This window comes from Rhinolophus hipposideros (assembly GCF_964194185.1).
Source record: "Rhinolophus hipposideros genome assembly, chromosome: 11".
NCBI lineage: Eukaryota > Metazoa > Chordata > Mammalia > Chiroptera > Rhinolophidae > Rhinolophus > Rhinolophus hipposideros.
In genome coordinates this window covers 31424251-31432872 of record NC_138057.1, presented here as the reverse complement: position 1 = coordinate 31432872, position 8622 = coordinate 31424251, and the positions used below count along the sequence as shown (strand labels likewise).

Sequence of the window (8622 nt, the reverse complement as noted above, 5' to 3'; positions counted from 1 at the left end):
TAATTATAACACCTCTGACTTGTAGTGTAGCTAAAGCTTTACCAAAGCACTTTCACATTCACTATTTTTTAAAACCCACCATTGGGGGTTATGTTGAGATGAGAAAAGTTGAGGGTCAGCAAGTTAACAAAAGTTATTTGAAACAATGAGGAGAAAAACAATCTCTTAATGCCTGTAAATAAGTGTTTTCCAGAACTCTTCTCTTACTTGTTCCTGTTTTACTCATTTGTGTGTGTGTGTGGGGGGGGAGGGAGAGTGTGTGTGTGTGTGTGTGTGTGTGTGTGTGTGTGTGTGTGAGAGAGAGAGAGAGAGAGAGAGAGAGAGAGAGAGAGAGACAGAGAGACAGAGAGACAGAGAGAGACAGAGAGAGAAGGCATTAAGGGAAAGACAAAGGAGGGAAAGAAAAGGTCTATTTAAGGACAAATTATAGACATTGGGGGTAAGTAGGAGTAGAAATTAAAATTGAGAACATTTTCTTGCAGCATTTTCTGGTTCTGTTATGTATTTCATAGGTAAAACTGAAATACACACTATTTAAATATTTTATGTTTATGATATTTTAATATCAAATCAGATTTTGCTTTGGTCAGTAGTGTAGCTAGAGTGGCGTGACCAAGCAATTACTATAGCTACGACCCAAAAGATTTACAAAATTAAGTTACAGAGAAAGTAGAGTGAAGCAAGTGAGAAAAGAAAATTGAATAGTGGGAGGAGGAGGTGAAGGTGAGGAAATTTTCCCTGTAGGAAATATCCACCATACTCAAAGATAGCCTATTTTCTGCTAACCTATGGGTTCTGTGTAATGTTTTAGATTGTGACAAATACTTATATAGTTATGCTTAGTTTTATGATTGAAGATGGACTTTCACTATTTGTGGGTAAATTGAATTTTTTGAAAGACATACATTTTCCCTGTTGTAATCTGAGATAGTATTTTTTTCTTTTCTTCTCATCATGTACTATAATAGCTGCCTTACTCCAGTTTATTTCATTGCAAGTATTCTGACACTACTAAGTTAAAAACAGAAATTTGTCATAAGGAAGTATTTTCAAGATACCAAATACAGGAAGTTTCTTTGGGCCTTATAAGGAAGAGGAAACTGAAAAGCAATGAGGACTATTCCTGGTGCATGCTCTCTTTTTGTCTTTTCTTCTGTTTGTGTCATTCCTTTCTCCCAGAGCAAATCAGTGTTCTGTGCAACTCCACACATGAATAAAGATGGCAACCTCACAGTGGCAGCCTTAACTTTAGACCATGGGTAACTTTAAGTAAACAAAAGTCAACTGTCTTTAAATCTCAGTTCCAATTTCCACAGGAGGGAGACCCTGATTGGCTCAGCGTTTGTCAAGTGACAGCTCATGATGCAATCAAGGGTGTAGGAGAAGGGCACAATCACATGGGGGCTAGAGGCTAGCTAGTCTGAGTGAAGAGATAGTTCTCAGAGAAAGAAGCCAGAATCCTTAATCTAAATAAGGACTTTGGAATTAATGCTTTGTAAACTAACAATTATGCCACGGGAATTTCTATTTTTAAGAATGAATCTTGGTATGAATCCTTTTTCGAAGAAAAATATTTTTAGTGAATTGCTAACCCCTTTTTTAAGTTAAAAAATTTTTATAAAGTAGAGCATAATTATAATCGACATTTTGCATAATGTACTTATCCTCACCTGATGGTTATTAATTCCTGGCGTACAGAGGGGGAAATTGTTTGGGTTTTCATTCACGGAAGTTAAACTTATCTGGTTATCTCAAGGGAAGGAGGGACCTGTTTGCCAGGAACACCTTTTTCTTGGGACTATAAGGAAGGATGAGAGGATTGATACAGAGACAGAGAAACATTGTATCTCTGAAGTGCAGAGATGGCTTTGGAAAAGTTTTTGCCATATTCAACCAAACTTTAAAATAAATGGTCCTAAAATATCTGGATGATTCAAAGTAAAATCATTGCTTGTTTGTCTGTCTACCTGATACATAGTCCTGCCTTTGTCTTAATATATTACTAGACCTGGGATAAATCAGCCTCTCTTCACAGCTATTTCCTTTCTGCCTTCAGAAAAGTACATCTTCCCTATCTTGGAAAGAAACAAACTTTCAGGTCTGTCCCCAACCCTTTGTTGAGCCTATTTCCCCTTGCAAGGACTTTCCTATGTCTTTTTTTACTCTCACATTTATGTTCCCCTTAAGATTGTTTTAATTATTTCATGATTTAATGGCATAGTTTTGTTTTGTTAAATCCAAATGCAAGCCTTTGCATTTATCTTTATTACAACTCAACCTTTATCATTTCTGCCCACAAATTGTGACAAATGCTTCAGGATTACTAAGAAAATCCAACATCTTTCTTATACCTCCCAGCTTGGTGATATCTGTAAATTGTCCCTATGACAACCATAATAGGCATTTAAGAACTGCTAAGGGTATAAAAATGCTTTTTCATCTAATCTTCAAAACAACTCCAAGGAAGATGGTATTATTGCTGATGGGGAAATGGAAGTGTAGAAAATCTAAATGACTTCCTTGGTGAAAGCTGTAATTCAAACTTGAGTCAGCCAGACTCTCAAGTTCTTAAGTTCTTAAACCTTTGGCCATCGATTTCCAACTTTGGACCACCTAAGAACTTTCAAAAGAGATAGAAGCCAAGAACCCATTTCACACATAGTGTCACAATCTTTGTGCAGGAGTGGTTTTAGGGCAGGGCAGTCAAGAACCACTGCTGTCATGTTCTGCTACAGTGGAAGGACGGAATTTTGCAGCACACCACTACACACTGCCCAATAGTTGACAATTAGCTGCTAATTTTTACTTTTAGATATGGCCATACAATCCATTTTGAATCTAAATGTGTTATCATCCAACCCACATTTCTTGTTTCTCCATATTGTGTGAAAGAATGTTGTGAAAGAATTGGTTAATTTTTTTTGGTATTCTCTTTTATCTTTATCAAAGAATAGAGGAAACTTTCTGAAATGTTTGCCCTGGGATAAACTTTCTAGGTACAGCACTACCAGGGATCACATAAACAGTGAAAAAAATTCTCTATGGAGTGAAAAGAGCTAAACATTCCAGGGTAGGATTGGCTTAAAATCACATCTTAGTGAGGTGAGAGAGGCTTTCACTATCTGTCTGAATAATACTAAGCAAGTCACTTCATCTCTCTGCGTGGATATATTATTTCTCAATTGCATAAGCCAATATGATTTCTCAATTGTATAAGCCATTTGTATTAATAAGCCAATTGTATAATACATTTCCCTTGTCTACCTGTCTTCCATATCCAAATCACTAGTTTAAAAAGAATCCATTTCCCCACAAGAAACCCTCAATATTCACTAGTTTCAAATGTCTTTTCCCAAACAGGCAGTGGAGAGTAAAAATACCATGCCTGGTTGAACACATCATTGCACAATATAGCAACTTAACTACAATGAATGTATCTGCAGTTTCAGAGTTCTAAAACAGGTATTTTATTTTGTTTATTCTCACAAAAGAGAATGTTTCTATTTCCACAGTTCAGATGCTTTTCATTTTAACCCTGACATTAAGATGGCATTCAGCACTTTATCATCTTTTGTGTGGGCCTGTGTTCTGGTTTCTACTCCAGCAATAGATTTGTTTGCAGGCAAAGGGAACTCTCATGGCGGTTGCTGCTTATAATGTCAGTCTTAATATTCTAAGCAAGTTTTAGATTTGCTGTTGAGTCACAACTCCCATTTCAAATTTTTGTTAGAAATTTAAAAAAGGGCTACTTGTAAGACAGTAGCCAAATGAATATGGTTCCTGGACTCAATTCCATTGTGGCAAGTGGGGTTTCCCTCACACCAACAAATAGTTCTTGCTCTGACACCAGTTGAGTGTCCAAGAATTCAACTCAGTTCTGACACTACCCAGAGCAGCAGATTCCACAGGTTAAGGGTTCAGATCTATAAGACTGCCCTGTTCTCTACCACCCCACCCCAGAACACACACACTCAGATGCCAGCCACAAGCCTAGATTCTTACCTGTGTTTCTAACCAACCAAATATAAATTGGAGGTTCCAACAACCTCTCCAATTCTGAATGTCAATCTCAAATTCAAGTTGTTACCTGTACTTCTGATTGGCTATAAATCAGAGGTTCCCACAACCCCCCGTCTTGGGTTCAATTAATTTGCTAGAACAGTTCACAGAACTCAAAGAGAAACATTTTAATTACTAGATTACCTGTTTATTATACAAGGATGTTAAAGGATACAAATCAACAGCCAGGTGAAGAGATAACATAGGGTGAAGTCTGGAACAAAGGAACTCCTGTCACAAGGTGGCATGTGGAAACATTCTAATTTCCCAATTTGGAAGCTCTCTGAAAAAGGAAAAGCTGTCCTTCCGGGTTTTTATAGAGGCTTCATTACTTAGTCATGATTGACTGAGTCAGGGACCATTGGCAACTGAACTTAATCTCCAGCCCGTCTTCCTTACTCCGAGGTGGGGGTGAATGGGATGTAAAGTTATAAACCTGTAATCACTGGGTTGGTTTTCCTGGCAACCAGCCCCAACCCTCCGGTAGGGTCCCAAAGTATCCTCATTAACAAGAAACACCTACATCACTCTCAACACAGGAAATTCCAAGGGTTTAGGGAACTGTGGATGATGAACCCCAAATATCTTATAAGTCACAATATTACACCATAGGAATGCAATTCTTCTGAAATGCCTTCCTCTTACTAGAAAAGGATGTTAAAGGATACGACTCACTAGAGAAAACAGGGCTCTAGTTCATTATTTACTTTGAAGAAGTTAGTGTGAATTCGAGTCATTTCCTATCCTGCTATCATTTGCTCAAAGACCTTTTGCAATAGGTCTTATGTAAGAAGACATGCAGGAGTTGCTTTGGTGGTTTATTTAAAGAAACCATTAAATACAAGCTAGACCTGAATGGCAGGATCATTCGTGTATGTGGAAACCGGGGCTATATATGCATCAATTCTTTTAGATTGACAGAAAGAGGACTAATAACAAGAGAAAAAGGCTCTACACAGTCAGGTCACAGGCTACTTCTTTGGCCTCAGCTCTTACGCTGCCCCCTCCTTCACTGTCCTTAGTGAACTCTTTCTTAGCCCGTGAACTTGCTGAGCACATTCCCTCCTGGGGTCTTTGCCTCTTTGCTAGTCCCTCTGCCTGAAACTCTTTTCCAAGATAGTGACAGAACTGGCTCATTCTCATCCTGCAGATCCCTGCTCAATTGCAGTTCCTCTGCGAGGTCTTTCCCCGCCACCCTCACTAAAACAGCACGCCGCCTCCTCACTTTGTGTTCCTTTACTTTGTAGTGTTTTTCTTAGTGGCATTTATACACCCGCACATTATACATTTAAGGTATTTTTTGTCGCTTTATCAGAATACCAGCTCCAGGAGAGCAAGGAGTATGCGGATAAGTGTTCCCATAGCACCCTTGGGGGCCTCCAAGCCTGGCACACAGTAGGTGTTCTGGAAATATTTGTTGAATGAATGAAGGAGGCTCTTTGGGACAGTGGAAATTGTTTGTACTCATTCGCCCAGGCCTTGTTGACAATCCGCAGGCCGCTTCATTCCCCGCTCACCCATTTCTAGCAGAGGTGAGGGATTGGACTTCGGCGCCCCTGATGACACTGGCGCACAAGCGCGCGTGCGAACGCCTTGTCCCCACCCCAGCGCCACTTCCCCTCGGCCTAGAGGGCTGCACTGGGGAAGCGCAGGTTGGCTGCGTCTGGAGCGTGGAAGCAAAAGCAGAAAGGAAACACGAGTGCGCGGGAGGGGAAAGTCTCGGTGCGGAGCCAGGCCGCGCGCAGGGGGCGCCTTCCCGGCCGGGCTGACTCATTCCCAGCCGCCTCCACGGTGGGGAGCGGCCGCGCGCACACACACACACACACACACACACACACACGCACACACGCGCGCGCACACACACACACACACACACACACACACCCCATCTGGGGAGGGCCGGCCCCCCCAGCCTGCGCCCGCTCAACTCCTCCGCCCGCGCCGGCCCAGGGGCCGTCCCGGGAATCTCCGCGCGCGTCTACCGGCTTCGCGAGAGGCCACGGTCCTGCGTGGCCCTCCCTGCCAGCCCCGGCGCTAGCCGGCAGGGGAGCGCGCGGGTGGAGCGGCGCACGCGCAGTCCGGGGGCGCGCGCCAGGCCCCGCCCCGCCCCCGCCCCCGCCCCCGCCCCCGCCCTCGCGGGCTGCTCAGCCGCCTCAGCTGGGAGCAGGCTGCGGGGCTGGAGGCCCACTTGCGTGGGGGGTGCCGCGTCCGAGCGGGGCCGGCGGCGCGGAGAAGACAGGCCGGCCCGGGCGCGGGTGGAGAAGACGACCGTGACGGGCTTCCCGGCTGCCTGGAGTAGGAGTGCCGTGGGCTGCAGGAAGTAGAGAGAAAGAGGAGCACAAGGGGGCAGCAGCGACTGCGGCGAACGGCCTCCGCCGGCGCTGACAGGCGGGGCCGGCGCCCGGCTCGCTCGGGAGTTCGCGCCGCCGCCTCGGCCGCTCGGCTCCTGGGCCCCGACTTGCGGTGCGCGTCGGCGAAGAGCTGCTACCGCCGCGCAGGGAGAGGCCCGGTCCCCGCCGCCGAGGGATGTGAGTGGGAGCCGCACCCTCTCGGGAGGGCCCCCGAGGGCCCAGCCTGGCGGACGCTCGGACCCGTGCCCGCTCTTGGGGCTTCGAAGACCTTGGCCGGCTGGAGGCGCCTGGTAGGAGCAGCCCTGGTGGTTTTGGGGGCGCGTCCTCGTCGTCCGATCCGGGCGGCGGGTGGCTGTTGCTGCTGCCTCGTCTCTGGGGGGGGGCCGCAGTTGCCTTTCCACTTCTCTCTCACCTCTTGATCCCCGCTTTCCCCCTGCTTGTGGCGGTAAACTTCACAGCAGGAAAACCTTCCTCTTGAAGGACAACATACAATGCAGTGCTCTCCTGTTGACATTTGCGTCCATGTGTGCCTGATATCCACCCCCACCCGTTACTTAACCCTCTTTAAAATTTTCTAGACATCCAGACAGCCTAGAAAAGAGCATGCATTTCCCCTGAATTTCTGCAGTAGTAACTGCTGGGTTTTGTTTTTTTTTTTGTTTTTTTTTTAAGGTTTCAGACACAGGCAGGGGAACAAGATGTGAACTGCTTTTCTTCTGCAGAAAAAGAGGTCCTTCCTCCTCTTCCCCCGACGGTGGGTATGCAGTCCTGGCTGCGGTCCTTTATCGCTGCAGTAAAGGTGAGGGTATCCTGAGCTGCGAGTGCGTGCGTAGGAAGGTTGGAAGACAGGCGGGACTCAAGGTTGCTGACTCCTCTGAAAATGGCAGTGCTGCACTTTTAATGTTGGTCTGGGAGGGTAGTTTGGGGGGTGTTTATTGTTGGTCTTGGAGCTTGTAAGAAACAGTTATTGTTCAATAACACGGCTTTGCAGAGGAAAACATTGTCCTTTTTCTTCAAGCAGCCAGATTCTTAATCTTTCAAAGAGGAACATTTTCAATTACGTACTAAAAGATACCTCTTGAGAGAACACGTTAGCCGTTCTTGCTGGGGTTTCTGCTACCGCGTTGAATGCTTCCTGGATGGTTTTATCTGCCTAAGTGTGCTGTGTCGGTTGAATTTACCCAGTTTGCTTTCCGGTGGTTATTAATCTGCCAGGGGAAACTCCTTTTCTCTGAATGAAAGGCTGGAAGTGGCTGAGGTGTGTCATACATAGAGGGGTGGAGAAATGTGGAGAAAGAAGCTAGAAGTGGGAATAGGAGAGATGGTGATTGCTTTTGGTTTCATAATAGGTTTATACAAGTAAGTCGTTGGGTTACTGCAAATACTCTGATATAACACCCAGCAGATTTTAGGATGAATAATCAACCTTGGCCTCCCTCTCCCCCATACCCTTCACCTTTTACCTTTTCAAGTGTGAGAATCATTTGCTTGCATGTGCACATATCTGTTAGTGTTGTAACGTATCTCCAAACCGAATGTGTCCAACACTTGCCTGAATAGGACATGTATTTACTTACATCGGAAAGCTGTGGTACTTGCTGACGAGATAAGCACATAATATTTGTTTTTGCTTTAATTGAATGACCTGTGTTTGGAGTTTACAGTGTTTTAGGGATCAGTTAAGGAATAGTTTGTTTCATTTACTGGTGTTTCCTAGTGATTTGAGATAGTTGTCTCAGGTATTGGCAGGGAAGTGATATCTTCTCTGTACTTTTCACCTGGCTGTTGCTGAAAGGTGGGATGCTTTTTGAGGCAGAATAGGAAAGAGCATTGTCTTTGGAGTCAGATCTGCGTTTGAAACCTCGTGTTCCGCCACGTAACAGTTGTATTATTTGAAGTCTCTTTGAGCCTCATTTTTCTTATGATTGTTGTGAAGATTGAATAAGATTATGCATGCAAAGTAGTACATTGCTTGGCTACTGTAAAAGTCTCGGCCACTATCAAGCCTCGGTAGGCCAAGGAGATTCAGAGAAGGGCAGAATGACTGTGCATAAGGTGATCTGCCAGTGACCAGTGTTTCCTCCTCTTTAGTGAAAGGAGAAAAAGGACTTTTAGGCTTTGAACTGGTTAAGGGGTATATAGCCTTTTTATGGAAAGGTTCTATAGTCTTATCTCCCTTCTTGAAACCCCCTCCCCCATTGTGCTGCCCCTA

At 44.8% G+C, this 8622-nt stretch overlaps 1 protein-coding gene across 2 annotated transcripts in view; it reads left to right on the top strand.

Moving 5' to 3' along the window:
• Positions 1–6182: 6182 nt before the first annotated feature.
• The window catches only part of JAK2 (Janus kinase 2), a 97160-nt gene continuing 94720 nt past the window's right edge, over positions 6183–8622 (top strand). The window contains exons 1-2 of one of the 2 annotated variants that reach the window (XM_081067163.1): positions 6183–6700; positions 7083–7209. The gene's annotated coding sequence lies outside the window, so the exon portion shown is untranslated. The remainder of the gene's footprint in view (positions 6701–7082; positions 7210–8622) is intronic. The other variant, XM_081067164.1, reaches the window with a different exon arrangement.